This window comes from Canis lupus, chromosome 6 (assembly GCF_048164855.1).
Source record: "Canis lupus baileyi chromosome 6, mCanLup2.hap1, whole genome shotgun sequence".
In the NCBI taxonomy this organism is placed as follows: domain Eukaryota; kingdom Metazoa; phylum Chordata; class Mammalia; order Carnivora; family Canidae; genus Canis; species Canis lupus.
Window position 1 is genome coordinate 48,160,187 of NC_132843.1, and position 19,661 is coordinate 48,179,847.

Consider the following 19,661-nt stretch of genomic DNA (forward strand, 5'->3'; position numbering starts at 1 on the left):
GTATGATTGCTCTTCACTTGTAAAAGTACACATGGGACTTGCTGTAATGATTAAGTGTACATTTTTGTCCAGCCACTCACCTCCATGGGTTTGTCAAGCAAGCAAGACTAAGCCAGGGAGGCAGGAGAGAAGATGCCAGCAGGGAAGTAGTTAGGAAGGTTGACTGCAATATATACTGGGAAAGAACGGGGATGGGAGGGAGACACAGGGAAAAGGTGGAAGAGTTGATGTACTTCTGTTCTGGGAGGTTGAGGGGGTGTTGGAGTCAGGATATTAGGAGACCAAATGAGTAAATACAGGAGGTAGCCAGAGGGTGTGCATAAAATGGATACAACAGAGGACTTACTCCCTGCAGTCCATAATCATCTTTCATCTCCCCATCCTGAAACAAATGACCTTTGTTTGGCTCCTCCAGGCATATGGCACAGTATTCTGGAGCCAGAGGGACTTAGATTCTAATCTTGATTATTTAACAGATTATTTAGCCCCTTTGATGCTCAGATTCTTCATTTGAAAATGAATGAAACAGAAGCCATCATAAGAGGATTGTTTGATGAGTAACCAAGATGATGTTTGGAACCTCAAACAGCATTAGTTTCCTCTGACTCCCAGTCTCCAATATGGCTGGTGCCTGGCTTTCTCCTCCTTGTGCACCTTAAACTTCTCAAAAGAGAAGTTCACTACTTCTCACTGTTTCCAGTCCTCATCAAACCTCTTTCAACCTCTGCAGTCTGGCATCTGTCTCCATAATTAATGGGATAAAATGGTTCTTGCTAAGGTCAGCTATTAATTAAGTAGCACACCCCAAAGCATCTTTTCTGTTCTCTTCTGAATTGGTGCTCATTCTTTAACATTTGACGTGATTAGGATACCTGGGTGGCTCAGCAGTTGAGCATCTGCCTTTGGCTCAGTGCATGATCCCGGGTCCAGGGATCGAGTCCCACATCGGGCTCCCCGTGAGGAACCTGCTTCTCCCTCTATGTCTCTGCTTGTCTCTGTGTATCCTTCATGAATACATAAATAAATCTTAAAAAAAAAAAATTCAAGGCTTTGTATACCCATGTTCATAGAAGCCTCATTCATCATAGCCAAAAGGTAAAAGAAAACTGCATGCCCATCAATGAATAAATGGAATGGATAAACAAAATGTGGTATATATATATATATGCACACACACACAGTAGATATACAGTAGAGTATTATTCAGTCTTAAAAAGGAAAGAAATTCTGACTCATGCAACAATCTGGACATTTGAGGCTGTTATGCTAAGTGAAATAACCCAATCACAAAAAGACAAATATTCATGATTCCACTTAAATGAAGTACCTAGAGTAGCTAGTGTGGAGGCCGAGAAAAATTAAGGCCATCCCACCTAAAGTTTAGCATTAGCACAAGTACAGCCATCTTAGGCCCCTGTGAATAAGAGCTGAACTTTACAGAAAAAACTGCAGAATGTCCTCAATGTCCTCGGCAGGTAATCCCATATCAGAAAGACAACAGAGCTCAGAATTGCCCTCAGCAGAGAATCCCATATCAGAAAGAAAACAGAGCCCACGCCCATGGTAGAAAATCCCCTAGACCAGCCTAATTCTTCCATCCCTTCTGGAAATCCCCTAGACCAGCCTATAAAAAACTCAGCTGTAATCCACTTCGGGGTCCAAGTCCCTGCTCCACTGTGTTGGGTATACTTGGACCCAGGCTCGAGCTTGCTAATAACCCTCGTGTGTTTGCATCCGTGTCGGCTCCTTGGTGGTTTCTCGGATTCGCAATCTTGGGCACAACAGCTAGATACAATTTATAGAGAAAGAAAGTAGAACAGTGGTTGCCAGGGGTTGGGGGAAGAAAGGTCCTCTATAAATCATTGTGATATTGTGATTTACACACACACACACATATATTTGTCTTCTAAATTCATGCCACAAAACTCCTAACCCGTGGAATTTCCTAGGCAAAGAGAGGGATCAAGGTGTCTTTTGTTATGTTAATGAAGCAACTATCCGAAAGCTAAAGTTGAGGGCTGATTATCAGGAGAACCAGCCATGTGATTGGAGGGTTGGAACTTTTAGCTCCACCCCCTGACCTCCAGGAGAGGAGTGAGGCTGGAGATTAAATCAATGACCAATGGCAGGTAATTTAATCAACTGTGTTTATGTAATGTAGTCTCCATGAAAACCTAAAAAAGGAGTTGGCTCAGAGAAGTTCTGGGTTGGTGAACATGTGGCAATGTGGGGAGAGTGGTAATCCTGGAGAGGGCATGGAAGCTCAACAACCTTCCCACATACCTTGCTCTATGCATCGCTTTCATCTGACTCATTCCTAAATTATATCCTTTTATAACAAATTGGCAATCTAGTAAGTAAATGTTTTCCTGAGATCTGTTAGCTGCTCTGGCAAATGAATCAAATCTGAGGAGGGGTCCAAGGAATTATTTGGTCACAAGTCCAGATGATAACCTGGACTTGAAGTAATTGGCATCTGAAGTGGGGAATTTCCCAGTTGGTGTCAGAATTGCTTCGTGTGAGGAAAAAAAACACACTGGAACTGGGAGCAGAATGCTAGTTGGTGTTAGAGTATTCAGGTGATAGTGTTTAATGGGTGCAGAGTCTTAGTTTGGAAAGATGAAAAGTTCTGGAAATGATGATGGTGGTGATGTTTGCATATGTGGGGAGGAAAAACTATTCTACCCTTCAAATTCTTCTGGCAGGCCTAAGAATTAAATTGACATGACAGATTAACTGGAGAAGATAACATTTAATTTCATAAGTAAGGAAAATCAACAAAAACATGAAATTCCAAACACAGGCAAAAATGAGGTATATATGTTGTCCTGAACTAAGGAGAAGGAATTGGGGTCTGGGATTTCCAAGGGAAAGAAAGCAATATGCAGGAAGATGAAAAGGGGTAAATGTTTGGTAAACAAATGTTTGCTGGGCTTTTCAGAAACAGAGAAATTTTTAACAAATAGATTGCTAAAATTCATCCTCCCTGTCTACTATTCCTCATTCATATTATACTGCAGTTGTCTATGGTGATCGCTCCCATCCTGGAGCAGGTACTCCAAATAAATTTTTTTAGAAATTTGGGAGAAGGTTGAAATTTCTTAAGACTTTTGGTCCTTGGGCAGTCCCGGTGGTGCAGCGGTTTAGCGCCACCTGCAGCCCAGGGTGTGATCCTGGAGACCCAGGATCGAGTCCCACATCAGGCTCCCTGCATGGAGCCTGCTTCTCCCTCTGCCTGTGTCTCTGCATCTCTCTCTGAATGAATAAATAAATAAATCTTAAAAAAAAAAAAAAAAAGACTTTTGATCCTTGATGGTTTTCATTTCAAGAGAATCTGCATGCTGAAGTGACACTTCCAGGGTGATTCATTCTGAACTCCACACAATGTAAGTGTACTTAATACCAATGCACACTTAAAAATTGTAAAGATGGTATTTTATCAACATTAAAATATAATGAAAGAAATTAAAGGGCCTTTCTAAAGTGACTCTCTCTCTGCAGTGTCCTTGGGGTAATAAGATAGCTATTAGGAACTTTCCTAGAGATTTAAAATGTCCTGGGACTCTCAGATGGGCTCAAAGTACAAGATCCATCATAAACTAGAAAAAATAGAGCTCAAAAATGCTAAGCAAATATGCCTCTGTTTGCTATGATTAAAATGAAAAAAAAAAATCTGTTATGTGTCTCTTACCACTGTTTAAAAACCTCAACGTTGCATTGGCTTATGGGCCTCAGAACCTCCACAGACTTTGGCTGTGGCCTCACAGTGGCCAGTGTGGGAACGCCAGGTGTTTTACGACTGCAGAGGGCCAGGCCCAGATGTTACTGCAGGCCCAGACGTGACTCACGCAGGATGGGAAGGCAATGCTCATAGTTACAGAAGAGCCCAGATTTCTGGTTCACATAAGAAACTTTTAAAGGGAATTTTAAGCTTTATTTCATTTTGCTTTGCTTTGCTTCCTTGCAAGGAAGACTTCAGGGAAGTTAATCATGACAAGCCAAAATGGGAATATTTTTTTTTCAAGACTCAGACCATCAAAAGAGCCAAGATACTGGCTTTCTTTCCCAGGTCAGATGCTGATTTAGAAGTCATCTCCACTCATAGTCTGCTTAGTTAAATTCTGTGAAACTGGGATCCCTGGGTGGCGCAGCGGTCTGCCTTCAGCTCAGGTCATGATCCTGGAGACCCGGGATCGAGTCCCACATCGGGCTCCCTGCATGGAGCCTGCTTCTCCCTCCGCCTGTGTCTCTGCCTCTCTCTCTCTCTCTCTCTCTCATGAATAAATAAATAAAATCTTAAAAAGAAAAAAACTCAAAACTCTGTGAAACAGGTGCAATGCTAGCAATTAAACATTGCTCACAATAGTTGGTTGTGGGCAAAGACATCTGCACTATGCCCCCTCAGTGTTCTGCACAGTGTGTAGTATCAAGTAAGTGTTCAGTAAACCATTGCTAGATTCTGCATGCATTACTAATGCATTGAAGTGCTCAGTCTGAGAGACTGGTGCTCCCACCTCCTGCCACTCCCCACTAATTTCTATCTAAAGCCATGCCAGAAAAATAAAATATAATATAGATTTAAAAATCTATAATGAAATATAAATATAAAAAATCTAAAATAAAATATAGATTTATGCAGAGCTAACTTGTTCATATAAAATAAATATTCTCTATTTGCAAAAAGATTCACAGAATTCCTACAAATAGATTGCTGGCTAATGTGCATTACTGAACATTAACACTTTATAATCAATATTAAAATGTTGGGAGTCAATGCCAGTTGAAGGGCAGAATGTTCCAAGTCAATCTACCCGTGAAGATTGATCTCTTTCACCTGTGCATTGGCACATGCATCCATTGGTCTCAGCAGATGTCACTTGACATATTTACCCCTCCACTAGACTATATGCCTCTTGAGAATATTGTTGAAATCCATCTTGTATCTTTAATATTCATTCATCCATTCTGTTCCTTCTTTTCTTTTTTTTTTTTTTTTTTTTTTTATATTGCTATGGAAGTGCTTCCAGATACCATGACTCTAACTCAAATAATCCTGTACAGGGGACAGCTCATTCTAAAATATACTGGTAATTTTTTTTTTTCAAAGAACCGCATGCTAATCATAATGATTTGATAATTGAACTAAAAATCTAGGAGTATCCATTTATTGCACATACTGGATTGCTATCCTTTGTCACAGGAGTGTCTTTAGAAATTGCTGCTGATGATATATCATTGCCACACAAGAAAACTGTGAGGATCACCCACTCCCCAAGTCCATGGCTATATGAACATGGAAAGCACGATCATCAATATTTGGGCTCAGGCATTAATTCTCATCATCCTCATAATCATTAGCAAGGAGAGGAAGGTCCTCAGAAAGCAGTTGAAGTCTTGATGCCTTAAACCAGTCCCTTCAAGATCATGAATGCTCACAGGCAGGACTGTATTTTATATGTAAGGACAAACTAGCAGGAGACAAACTGCTGCCTGCCCCTGGATAATACCCACTGCTTTTGATGTTCTCATTGATGCCACAGGCCCCATTTCATATATTTTTCCACAGTCTAAGACTAAATTAATATAACTGCCCACTTATAGCCTTTTCTAGGATTTAGGACATTTGGTGGCCTAAAGATTTCTTCTACTCTGTTATGGTGCAGTGGAAGATCTCTGGCCCAAGATTCAGGAGGCTTGATTTCTGATCATAATTAACTATAGACAGTTTTTCTCTGTACTTCAGTTTTCTTATTTGTAAAATAAGGGATGTGGAGCAAGTGATATTCAAAGTCCTTACAACATCACTTATTATAAATTTCCCATCTCTTGTTAGGCTAGGTTGCCAACTAGTTCTTGTCCCTACCCCATACTCCCTCCTAACCTCCACAATAATATCACTGAAAAATAATTTGAGAACTAGAATGTATTAAATGCATAAGCTTATACCCAAAGATAGCCAGGTGATATAACCATATGACTATGGACTACGTTTTCACTTATTTTGGTAGTTTGGGCTCAGTGGTTATGTTTGAGACGCTTTTTCAAGGACAAAGAAGTTGGTTATTGTTGTCATATTCTTGTCTACACACTCACAATGGGCCTAGGAATCACAGCTCAGAATGGATTGGAATGGTGGGAAATTGTGTGGACCTAGGGCCTGTGGAAATCACAGAAAAGGAAGGAAGAGGGGGCCACCACCAGCTGTCAGGGCACAAGTTAAGTGTCATGGCACATGGAAGAGTGAGGTGAGGGTCTGGAAAAGACAAGGAAATAGAGACTCATGGGATGCTCAGGGTACTAAGACTGGGATGGAGGCCAACGTTGTTGGGGCCAGTGTGATCACTGGCCAGCTGGCTTGACATTCAAAGTTGGGCTGGCAACAATACTGGTTCATCATCCTCACCATTGGTTCACTGTATCCTGCACTTCTGGTTCACTTCTTACCTGACATGTTCCTGGCTTAGTGTGGCAATTGTATTATTGTCAAGCAAATATTCATCCTTCTCTCCTCTAGTGGGAATTATTTTGGACCATGGACTTTGGGCGGAAGTGACAGCATGCTAGTTCCAACACCAAAAGTCTCCTAGCCCTCTGGTGCTCCTGTCTTCCACAATGAGAATAGCATATCCTATGGAGGATCTCTCTTTCTGCTTCCATCCCCAGGTAAGAAGGCATCTGGAGCACAGCCCAGACAACCTGCAAAACTCCAAGTAAGAAATACATGCTTGGGTTATAAAACCATTGAAACTTGGGATTTATTATCACAACAGTGTGAATCTTTCTGAAACAAGCAACAGGATCTCAGGTGAGTATCAGAATCCCTCAGGTGGCTGGGCTTTGGGCCTAGGCATATTTGACATCAAACCCAAAACCATGCTCTATATTAAAACATGACTGACTCTGGTCTTTGATGAGTAAAGCAATAGCTGACTTAGGATGAAAAAATGACCTTAGAGAAAATGCTAACTGAATATTCCCTCAGTAGCCCTGGTATAAGAGCCCCATATCCTCCCAGGAGTGGACATCTTGATGGGAGCTCTGCATCGGCAATGCAGCCTTAGAGGCTATAAGGATGCAAATGGCTGGCCCTTCTCTCTTTCTCCCCACCTGTGTACATACACAGCATAGTTAGAAAGAGACACAGACAAGCATCCTGGAGAAAATACGATCAGGCTGCTCCAGTACCTTCAGGGAGAGTGGAAACAATGTGACCCCATCTGACAAAAGCCTTGGCTCCTCTCCTCTCGTGAGTCACCCTTGCAGGTGTTTGCAACCCTTGGGATGAAAAATGATGCTCTGGAATAAAGAAGCATTGCAGGGCTTACTAATCCCTTACCACTGGAAAGTAGGAAAGGGAAAAATATGGAACATGGAATGGAAAGCCAGTTTGGAAATCAGCTGGGGGAGGACAGCATGTCTTCACAGAGTCATCTGGAAAAGGTAGGTACAATATATTTTTCAAAGATCCTGAGTATTTTTTTGTTTTCCAAATATACTGCATTCAGGGTCAGACTGGCCCTGAAGGCAGTTCAACATGTCCCTGTGGCCCAGGAAGAAACTCCTCTGACAGTGTTCAACCTCCTCCTGCCCTGTCACTCTAGTGTCTGGGAATTTACCCAGCCTTACCCCTCATCAACGTTGGAAGACCATTCTCGGTTAGGCAGTACTGGGAGTTTTCTTCTCTCTGGAACATGCCGAACCCTCCTCCTGAGTCTGTGCCCTCATCTTCCCAGCTGGCTCTGCAAGCCCAGAAGGCTGTTGATCATATCTTGGGCCTTTGGCTTTACCTCCCCAAGAAGGCCTTTCTGTGCAGTGGGTCTCCCCAGACACCCTCCCTAAGAGCACCTTTACCAAACTTAATGCCATCTACAGTGACTTGTGGTTCAGCTGTTGATCATGTCTCTCCATCACAATGGGAGCACTGTCAAGTAAGCAACTGCCAAGCTTGCTCATCCCTGAGGCTCTGGTGCCTGGCACCTCACAAGCTCACTGTGTGAATGACTGATTGCACCTTTGTATCATCTCTGAAAGCCAACTATCATTTTGCTATTAACTGCTGAGTTCTGTCCCAATTCTTCTTGAAAAATGTTGCTTGGGGTGCCTGGGTGGCTCAGTCAGCTAAGCATCCGACTCCTGATTTTGGTTCAGGTCATGATCCTGATCAGAGGGTCATGAGATCAAGCCCCACATTAGGTTTGATGCTCAGCGCCTGGAGTCTGCTTGAGATTCTCTGTGCACCGCCCCCCCGGCTCTTTTTCTTTCAAATAAACAAAAATAAATAAAATCTTTTTAAAAATATTGCTTAATTTTATCACATAAGTAATACATGAAAATTTATCAGTACAGAGAATTCAGGTCCTTCTGAGAAAAGGTGAAACAGAGCAAGTCCACCTTTCCTTTTTTTCTCCCTCTAGACCCTCTCCCTTCCCCAGGTAAACTCGGCAAGTTTTTGTTCTCTTTTGTCTAACTGCTATATTGTAATTTATAATAAATATATATTTGATATATATATAATATTTTTTTTCACAGAGCTTTATGCTTTTTATTTTATTTTATAGCCTTTCAACTCCCATGTGAAGTAGAACAGATATGTTACAGAGAAGTGACTCACCTACATCTAACAGACATTAAACAGTCTGGGCATAAAGCACCTAAAGCTAAGAGCCCCAAGCCTAGTCACTCTGAGGCCTTCATTTTACTTTTTAAAAGAACATTAAGTTCTTCAAATCAGGGACACCTCACCAGGAACCATCTTCATCATCATCATTATAATCCCAACGAGGGGTGGCTTGCTAACTCACACAGCTTCCAGCAGGTTCTGAGCTTCCTCATCATATGCTTCTTTGCACACCCCCTTCCTGGTACAGACTTCCTAAAAACTTCTGAGTTTTCTAAGGCGAATGATCAAGGTGTCTTTTGTTATGCTAATAAGGTGACTTTTGGACCTTGCCTGAGGATGGGACCTGATTGCCATACAGTTAGAGGGTTGGACTTTTCAGTCCCACCCCCAAGACCTTCAGGCTGGGGAGAAAGGCTGGAGTTCAATCACCAATGGCCAGTGATTTCTTCAATCATGTGTATGTATTGAGGCCTTCATAAATCCCAAAAGGACAAGGTTGGAAAAGCTTCCAGGTTGGTGAACACATGGAGATTCAGGGTGAGTGATGTGCCCAGAGAGAGCATGGAAACTCTATACTCCTTGCTCATACCTTGTACTATGCAACTCTTCCATCTGACTATTCCTGACTTCTATCCTTTTATATATTTTTTTTATTTTTTAGATTTTTATTTATTTATGATAGTCACAGAGAGAGAGAGAGAGAGAGAGAGAGAGAGAGGCAGAGACACAGGCAGAGGGAGAAGCAGGCTCCATGCACTGGGAGCCCAATGTGGGATTCGATCCCGGGTCTCCAGGATCGTGCCCTGGGCCAAAGGCAGGCGCCAAACGGCTGCGCCACCCAGGGATCCCCATCCTTTTATAACAAACCAGTGATCTAGTACTTGAAATGTTGCTCTGAATTCTGTGAGCCACTCTAGCAAACTAGTCAAACCCAAATGGGTCTTAAGAACCTTTGATCTATAGCAAGTCAGAAGCCCAGGTGTCAACCTAGACTGTGATTTGGGAGCGGGAGGTTGGGGGTAGCCTTGGAGGACTGAGCCTTTAACATGGGATCTGATGCTATCTCCAGGTGGACAGTGTCAGAATTGAGCTGAATTGTAGGGCACCTGGCTGGTGTTGGAGAATTGCCTGTTGGTGTGGGAAATCCCTTCTGACACAAAGCTGGTATTAGGTACCAAGCCTTCTCTAAACTTTTCCTTTCTATAATTCACATATCTGTGACATAGAGGCATCCTTTCATGTAAATGAATTTTAATTTTCTTTAACAATGACTAGAATATACCCATTATGGTGTCTGCCTCTATAGGATGGGGGCCCCCAAATGAGGGGTGACAATCAGGTGGAAGTCAGTGGCACAGGAGAACAAAGGCAGAACAAAGGAGATAGATGTTTATTAAACAGACTGCATGGGAGCTGCAGGCAGTCAACAGAAGAGAGGCTGTCTGCAACCCGGCAGTGGGTAGGTGCTGTATTTAAATTGGGAAGGTGAGAAGGTATGGGGATGTAAGGAATGCTCCCCTTTGCTATAACTGTGCCTGGTTGTAAGTAGGGCCTTTGGATATTTTGAGGTGAGTCAACTGCTGGGCCTGTCTGTACTTAACCAGTTGGTCACTGTGGGCCCTTCTGCCTTGATCAACTTTCGTTGCTCAAGCCTGTTGACTAAACATGGTCTCTCTACCCATGTCCTATACACCACTTGTTCCAAATGACCCAGAATTCATTCCACCAGTTTCCCCTGGATGAAAGACCAACAAATGATAATGAAACATTCTGGCCTTTGTAATCTTTGATCTTTTGTAATTAGTGCTTTCTTTCCTCTAAAAGTGGGATTTGGGGAGGCTGGCTCATTCCCTCACCAGTGGACCATATAAGTTCATTTGGACTACCAAGAGATAAGGTAGTTTTACCCTATAAACAGTTATTTTGTCATTTTCTTTTATTAGAAACTTGATAATTCAGAAACTTTGCATAGCATTTAATCCTTATTATAAGAGAAATTAATATTAAATAAAAGTTGACCTTCCTGCCTCTGTAGTTTCTGTCATGCATAAATATGTTGACCAGCAGTTACGGACATAATGGGATCTCAGTGTGTCTGGCCAGAATGATAGGCCAAGGTACATTGTGACACCCAAAGAGGCCCAGAGATTGTAGAAGTCATTTCTGATGTCTTCCTAAATCTGACTTCTCTTTCATTCATTTATGACACACAGAGATCACGGAGTGTTGTGCACTCACTACCTCTGCTGTAGCATTTTGACTGTTGGACTTGTGAATTCCAGCACAGTCTTAGGACAGAATGCCAGGAAATGTGCTTTGGAGCTTTTTTTCCCCTTCCACTGCCATCTCTTGAGATGTCTTTTGATTTAAGAACACTTTGGAAAGCTTATTTATCAGATAGTTCTATTTTCTACTTTAGTGATGTCCTAGCCAGCACCAATCTTATGTCCCTTCCTACAGATTCTCTGGTGAGATTCCCTTTACAGGCGTTAGTGAAAATACGCAATTTTTCCTTGGGAGCCCTGTTCAAGTACAGGATTAATTTTTTTTAGTCACCTTGTCTTCTGTGGATGCTTTCATCCCAGTGCCTGGCACATAGCAGGGCTTTCCATTAAATAATAATTGAATGAATGAAATGCTAAACCTGAGCATTCAGATTTTCTAACTGCATGATGGTGTGTTATTCTACTTCTTCTTGTGGTTGTTTTATTTAAAAACTATTTCCTTCTCCTTTCTAGTCATAGTTATATGAACTTGGCCCCTCTCAAAAAATCATGAAAGGTACAATTTTTCTTTCTGATTTAAAAAAAAATTTTTTAAACTATTTTTATTTGATAAACATTAATTGTAACTTTTAAGTTAAGACCTCATGTTTCATGTTCTTGTCAAAAGGACCTCACCTGGCATTGCCACATAATTGCGTGACTTTTCTCAATTGAATTACAATATGATTTTTTAGGTATTATGCTCTTTTTACTTTCATATATTTTTGTATGTATGTATGTATGTGTTCGTGTATATACGTGTATATATGTTCTAGGGTAATTGTCTGGCAAAAGAGTTCGTTAAAGGCTATGAATTTCTTTTGGAATATTCCATGTTAATGGCCTGCCGTGAAAGATTTGATCAAGTTATAACCATCAACAGTACATGGTACCCTGTAAACACATATAAGAGTTAAAAGATTACTATCAGAACATATAAAAAATTTCCACAAATCAATTAGAAAAATAACCAACCCAATAGAAAAAATAGGACAATGACTAGTGATTTTCCACTCTGGCTGCACAGTAGAATCATGGAAGACTTGAAAAAATACAAATGCCCAAATCTGATTTAATTGGTTTGGTCTGAGACCCTAAAATCCGCATTTTCTTAAGCTCCCTGGGAGTTCTAGAGTGTATTTGGGGTTGAGAAACACACTGGTAGAAGATATATTTGCCTCCGGTCTTGAAATATCAGTAAATTCACATAAGGGAAAAAGAGGAATGAAGTATTTTGGGTGGGCATGGGAAGACATGACCAGGAATCATATAAATAAGTGAGCAGAAGTGAGAACTACTCAGCAGAGGCAGGGAATCTTGTAAAATTTTAGAATCGGAAGGAACCATCAAGACAACCTAATCTCTGCTCACTTCTCTTTCACTGCTACGCTTACTACTGCTGCCACTACAAAAGTTGTTAAAAGTATGTGTGGGTTGAAGGGCAGAATGCATCACCAAATATGTCTCTTTGGTAGGAGAATTATTTGGAGAAACTAGACACAAGAGTAGCTCTGAAAAGGGAGTTAAAGTTACCCTTTTGTAAGGGAAATTTATGTTAGAAAGAGGGCCTCTGCCAGGAAAAGAACAATTACCAGAGATAACTTTTTCACCTGAGAGACTTATCTGCTTTACAGGGCAACCTTTGTTTTCCAAAGTCTTCCTCTCACCTCCCCAAGAATTGCCTTACCTCACATTGAACCCTTTCCTTAGCTTGAGATTGTACAAGCCTCAATCACCTGGCCACCTTTTGAGTCTTATATCTTTATGTGGCTCCTGTACACACACACGTGCTCTTAAAAATGAGGCAACAGGCCAAAATGGAGTTGCTCATGCTAAGCACCACATCACGAAACTGAGACTTAATCAAAGTTTCTGCTCTCCAAGAAATGCAATCTTAAAAACCAATGAAACGAGAATCGCCTGCACAGCACTTTTTGGGTTATCCGCCTGATATACCCTGCCTTCCCCTAAAAGAACGTAACTTTGTGATTACCAGCCTGCCCTTTGCCTATATGACTTCCTTGTTCCCTCTTCTTTCTGCCTATAAAATCTTTCACTTCGGACAACTCCTTGGAACTCCCTTCTATCTGCTAGACTGGATGCTGCCCTATTCAAATCAATTTTTGCTCAAATAAACTCTTAAAATTTGTAATATGTCTCAGTTTATCTTTTAACAGTTAGTAATTAATTTTTTCCTCCTGTTAATTTGTCCTTTTTACAGTGGCATCTCAACCAAAAACAATGAAAAGTAGAAGAAAAATTATTCTCATATCTTTATGCTATATAATGTATTTACCATTTAAGTAACTTATTATATGTAAATATTATACACACACACACACACACACAGAAATTTGTTACCTAAAATTTACTGAGAACTTTTATTTTAGTTATCTTGAGTTCCATAATTCTATGAGGTAATGAAAATCATTAGCCTTATTCTATAGTTGAGAAACTGAAGCAACCTTTGACAGCTGTTGGTACTGAGATGCCAGGACACAAAAGTGGGAGAGAAGAAAGGTCATTTGAGGGATTTCCACTTCAAGTAAGGGTTGGGGTATAGTTTATTCAGATCAGCACTCCCACTGAGAAGATGTTGGAAGATGTCTGAAAACTTGTTAAAGCACAGAAGGATTGAAATATCTTGAGGAACGACCAGGTTAAAATCTAGAAGGCAGGTGAGCTCCCTGTGCGTATCTGCTGATCTGGATGGAATAGCTGTTACACCGGCCTGTTGGGAGAGGCTAACAGAGGTGAAAGTCCAAGGCGCCCTACAGAGAGAAAGACCACATGTGTCTCCCTCACAACCAGAGTGAACCCAGAGTCAGCCATTCCCCATTTACCATCTTCCTACAGTCTTCTTGTGGAGAGATGGAAGAGTCACAGATGAAAAATTGTCTCTGAGAATTGTTTATTTATTTATTTATAAAAGCAGGACCCCCCCCCCCCTTTTTTTAAAGTTTTATTTATTTGAGAGAGAGAGTACATGGAAGAGCACAAGTGGTGAAGAGGGAGAAGCAGGCTCCCTGCTGAGCAGGAAGCCCAATGCAGGGGCTTGATCTCAGGACCCTAAGATCATGACCTGATGATCCCAAGGCAGCTGCTCAACTGACTGAGCCACCCAGGCACCTCCTTTCTGAAAGTATATAAAGCTAATGCCTATCCTTCCTAGGAATGGTATCCTATTTATATAATTAGAATCGAACAGTGAATTTAAAGTGGTTGCAGTGGTTGTAGATTAGAAATTCCCCAGGAATTCAGCAAATACAATTGCAATGTTCAACAGAGGAAAGAGACAATTCTACTGGAGATGCAACAACTGCTCCAGGGTTATTAGAAATGAATCATCAAAGAAAACTAAGTTCATTTTGAATGAGAATCAGCTAAAAGAGCACAGGATATAAACTGACCTCCAACGGCTTTGAAAATTGAATTTATAAGACAAATTATTCTAAAGGATGATTATAATATTTTAAAATATAAGACATATTCAAAAATATTTTGAGAAACAAAATTATAAATCGAATCACAGCAAATCTGGAAAAGAAACTAAAAAAAAAATTCTACAAAGGAAAAAATTCAGTAACTGAAATGTAAAATTCAAAAGTTGCAGATTTAGAAAATAGGTCACAAAGTATTGTCTACAACACCACACAAATAGCAAGATGGAAAATATGGTAGCACGTTAAAGAGACATGAATGATAGAATAAGATGGTCTAATATAACATTAAATCAAAGTCTCAATTAGAGAGGAGAGAGAATTTAAATTAATAAAGAATTAATGGCAGTGAATTCTCTAGAACTGATGAAAGACTCCAGTCACATATTCAAGTTAAATAAAATTTTTAAAAGCCATATCTAGCACATATGCTGCAGAAAGTAGAAGGCAATGGGAATACCTCAAAAGCAGTAAAAAGAGAGAGAGAAAAAAAAAAGATTCTCTTCCAAGGAGCAGCAGTGAAATTGGAAGCTGACTTCTCTGTTGCAACAGAGAGAATAAGGCCATCAGTAGGCTGGGGAAAAGCTGCCAACCTAGAACCTTTGTTGAATGAAATGTCTGTCAAACACATGAGCAAAATAAGGGCATTTTAGAAGTAAACAGGAGAATTCTTCACCTGTAGATTCTCATCTGATGAGAATTCCAAAGGATGTGGTAAATATGTAAGAAGATCTATATAGATGTTGACTTCATCAAGCAGAAAAATGTCATGAAGTTTTTTAAAAAACACTTAAAAAACCTAAAAGACATAAATGGAGAAATAACTTGGAGTGATAAATGGAGTTAAAGTATTCTAAATTTTTTATTATTGAGGGTGAGGTAAATAAATCAAACTTAGACATTAATAAATTATTAAAGCACATTGTAATTTCTTGATCACCACAAGAAAGAACAAAAATACATAAAATCTGTTCAAACAAAACAAAACAAAACAAAATTCAACCAAGTAAATTTGAAGAAATTGGCTTTATTAAATGATTCCAGATTTGAGAAGCATCTCAACTGGTAAGTAGAGAGGTGCCCCAAGGAGTTGTACAAAATAGGTTTTTATAAGGTGGGGCAAAGAAGTTATTGGCAAAAGAAAAGAAAAGGTTGCCCCAAGCAAGATCATTTTCTTTTGAGGGAAAGGGTAGGGATCTTATCATGCAGATAATTTATCTTCCTTTGAGGGATAGACAGGGCCCAGTGACAGATTACCTTATTGGTGCTCATCAAAAAATTCCTGACTGACCAGTTAGGTCCCTTTTCTGGGGGAGAAACCACAATTAGATTGGGTATTAGTTCCCAATTGAGAACTTGGTATAAGTGACACCGTTTTGGGCCTGAGGTTTCCTTTCTTTCTTTCTTTCTTTCTTTCTTTCTTTCTTTCTTTCTTTCTTTCTTTCTTTCTTCTTTCTTTCTTTCTTTTTTTTTTAAATACCTCTAAATTAGTAAAGTGGGGAAAAGTAGATTAATAAAATATAATAGATGCCAAGTAAAGAACAGAGGCCAGGGGGAAAAAAAAAACAGAAAAACAAATAAAAAGTATAGCTTTTATGGTACAATAAAACCCAAATGTGTCATATTTTTACACTAAATGTAAATGGATTGTAACTCAAGGAAAATTTAAAATTTATTATCCAGTATAAAGAGATAACATTTAAAGCATACATGAAGACTGAGAATAAAAAGGTAGAAAAATATATACCATGCAAATACTAATTCTCCCCAAATCTGTATAGCTATATTAATATCAGACTAAATTGACCTAAAGGCAAAAAGCATTGTAAAAGATAAAGGAGATGTACCATTATGATAAAATGTTCAGATCACCAGATTAGTCTATAAACAAAAAGCAAGGCAGAGTTTATAAAAGCAAATCTGGAGTCTACAGAACAGTGACCCCCACATCCCTTATGTAAATTAATTGGTTTTATCAGTACCCTCCAGGAGCTCAGCTATAGTTGAACCAAGTTGAGTTGTTAACTCCTCACAACAAAGGAGAATTTGCACCATGGGGATCTGTGGGGTGTCCCAGTAAGAGGGCTAGAAAGGAGGCACAGGATTTGGGGTTGTGTGAGGGATTTGGGGAATGTTTAGGATGCAGATCTTTGCTAGGGATTTTGTAGGGCTTTTTCTATGCTTGAATATCTAGATATTTCATACCTAGAAGGTAGGAAAAATAGATGGTGGCTAATGCTGCAACTAGTCAAGGATCAGCTGTCACGCATTAACCAGGATAAGGTGACGTCTAGTCAGTTTTGTGGTTTGGATGACGTTCCTGTTTTGTCTGTGTTCACACGATTATGGAGCAGCCTTGGTTTGTCCTGATCCATCTCTGTCATGGTGTTTTTATTCTGTGAAACAATTTGTGTCAACTGGAGACCCCATGGCCTAGCCGTGTGTGCTCTTGGCTTCTGGCTTGGCGGCTGCTCCTCTGTCTCAGGCTGTGAGCTGGGGAAAGGAGCAAAGGGGAGGATAATTTCAGCTCTTTGTGGGTTTTCCAAGAATCCTTGTGATTTGGGCTCTGGAGTAGACATGACGTGTTTGTCTCTGCTAGTGACCTGCCTTCATCCCTTCTCTTTGGTTAAAGCAGGTCTGCACTGTTTCCTCATTATGATTCCTCAGTCTTAATTTTAATTTTTTTATTTTGCACAATTAGTGTGGTTTTTGAAGGTAATTTTCCTTTAACCTTAGATTTTTATTTATGAGGTTAGAGACAAGTTTGGTAAAACAGGAGATTTAATTTTGGGGGCTCAAATGAGTTTGCAAATGTTTAGTACCAGGGCCAATGCCCATAAAATGTCTTTATTCATACATTCCATGTTCTTCTTTAGCATGAATCACTGACTCACTGCAATACTCATGAAATGAACAAGGTGCTTGGTGTAAGTGAAGTGTTTTAATATCCTTTGATGGAAGATATATGCAAGAGTAAAATAAACTTAGTGTCTTTTTCCTTCTTTTTTGGCCAAAAGATCTATGCAAGATTTTGTTACTGTAGCTCAACAGCTGTGACTAATTTTATTGTTACCAGAAATTCCCTCCTTTTCCCTCCTCTGTCTTCGATTTCCCTCCTGGTGGTTGGAGTCTTCCCTCCTGCTCCCTGCTCCCACCAGTCACCTGGGCCATTTGCTGCCTTTGGGTGATGTCATTCAGGCCTCCAGTTGCCATGACAGCACCAAGACTTGGGAGGATTATGCTTTCCTTCAAGAAGTCTTGTTACTGTTAAAAGGCCTGAGCAGCTCTTCTCCTCAGGTGACAAACTCAGGGTCCTCCTGGTTAGCACTCACCTCAAAGACAGCCATTTAACTTCCCTGGCTACTCCTCCTCCACCTCTGTACCTAATCACCTCTCCCCCATGCCAGCCTTTCAGAGGATGTACCCATTACATGGTTTAAAATGGTTTAGACCAATAAATGTATATTGGACAACAATCCATCGCTTGCCCATTTCTAGATGCTCAAAAGGTGGTTGACTCTAGATTACTCATGGAGAGAATTCTGGGTTCTTGAGCTGTTGGGACTTCCCAGACCGTTGCAGACTCTAGATAGAGTGGCCCTGGAAAACTGGAGACTGTGAGGCTTACCCCTCCTTGATTCCCGGGACTGGCTGCCTGCTATTTCCCAACTTCACATCCCATCCTTCTACATTCCTCCATTGCATGACCAAGACAGGAATTTTAAGAACCTTAGCCTAGATCCAGACATAAAAATACACCTGCTAAGAGTACAAACCAAGGTTCATATAATTGCATATTTAAATCATAATTATTTAAGTCAAACTAAGATTTTAGATAAAATAAGTTCTATCTTCCTGCTTAGAACAATATATCTTCACAAAAGCCAGGTTCAGATTTAGAATTATGTGACTCCTGTGTCGGGGCCAAGGGCAGGCTGCTCAAGATTGGCCACTTTGACATGAACATTATTTTGAGTTAAAAGTAAGCAAAACCCAGCTGATACAGAAGAAACTCTTCCTGGTCCTCAACTTCCTAAGTTTACGTTAGAAAGGAGACCCTATATTGGGAAGAGAGCTAGTAAGGACTGCCCTTTACCTAAGAAACCTACCTGCATAATAGTGCAACCTTTGTTTTCCCAAGCATCCCCTTTTCCTTTCCTGCTGATGGCCTTTCTCCCTTTTGTATCCTGAGATAACCCTACTCCTCTCCTTAGCTCATATGAGCATCATGTTGCATCATCATCACCTTTGGAACTTCCATGTGTGTATGTGGATTCCTATTAAATTTGATTTTCTCCTGTAACCTGTCTCATGTCAATTTGATTCTTAGTTCAGCTAGGAGGACCTTGAGAGGCAGAGGAAGGTCTTCCTCCCTGACATCTGCATGGGGCAGGGGGGCAGGAAGGAGGAGGGAGATATCTTGTTCCAGTTTCAGGTTTGGTCCCCCTCTCAGCTCTGAAGTGCAGGGGACAGGGAAGGAGCTCATGCAGGCCTTCAAAGTGGGCTGTGTTCATTTATGTCGGTAGTTCTGGGGTTCCCGTGTCCCAGCATAGTTCAGAAGAGTGTGAATTCTGTGTGGACCTGTCCCCTTGGCATATGAACTCAACCTCCTGGGGAGGGGTGTGGCTGGAGGAGGCCCAAAGCAGTGACCTTCTAGTCAGGGCCCCGGGGCAGGGGCTCATCTTTCTCATATCTGAAGGTGATGCTGAGGGCAGAGCTTGGCAGAGGGCAGGAGCCGATCCCTACTGTGTTACATTCTTTTAAAATGGTTGCTTGGAAATAGACTGCCTCAGTGGATTCCCATCATTTTGCTCCTCTCAATTTTACTCGACCACACTCCTCCTTATTATTAGGATTCATGTGCTGACAATTGCTATACCCCAGTATAAGTGGGGAGGTAGAAGCCCAGCTCCAATCACAGGGACGGTCTGTGTGCCCGGGGAGCCATCAGTTCCCTGGCAGAGGGGCAGTCCCACATGCAGAAGGCCCTCAGTGACTGCAGTGCACATGTGGGGGTGATGCTGGAGGTAAGGGGGCTCTGCTTATGAGGAAGATGCTCCTTCCCGGACCAAAGGGGCCAAAGGGGTCTCCCCGGGCCCTATACTCTAACCTTGTAAACCCAGCTGCTTAAGGCAGCCTCCCTTGCATGTGAAAGACACTGTAAACCTAGAGAGTCCAGAAGGAACCTGCTGGTTTTCCCATCAGAATTTATTGTCCCTACTGTCTCCTGCGGGTCTTTCTACTGCAGTAAATGCTAGCAACATTCATTACAATGTAGTGGATCAGCCCAACACTGGGCTTCACCCAGATTTCTCTTTCCTCCAGTCCCTTCCTGGC

At 41.0% G+C, this 19,661-nt stretch overlaps 1 protein-coding gene across 14 annotated transcripts in view; it reads right to left on the bottom strand.

Moving 5' to 3' along the window:
• BECN2 (beclin 2) overlaps positions 1-7,859 on the bottom strand; it is a 157,015-nt gene extending 149,156 nt beyond the window's left edge. For 10 of the 14 annotated variants that reach the window (XR_012032897.1, XR_012032898.1, XR_012032901.1 and 7 more), the window contains exons 1-3: positions 7,627-7,859; positions 7,186-7,296; positions 6,445-6,704 (exon numbers count right to left, since the gene is read on the bottom strand). The gene's annotated coding sequence lies outside the window, so the exon portion shown is untranslated. The remainder of the gene's footprint in view (positions 1-6,444; positions 6,705-7,185; positions 7,297-7,626) is intronic. The other 4 variants (XM_072830391.1, XM_072830393.1, XM_072830392.1 and 1 more) reach the window with 4 other exon arrangements.
• Positions 7,860-19,661: the final 11,802 nt, after the last annotated feature.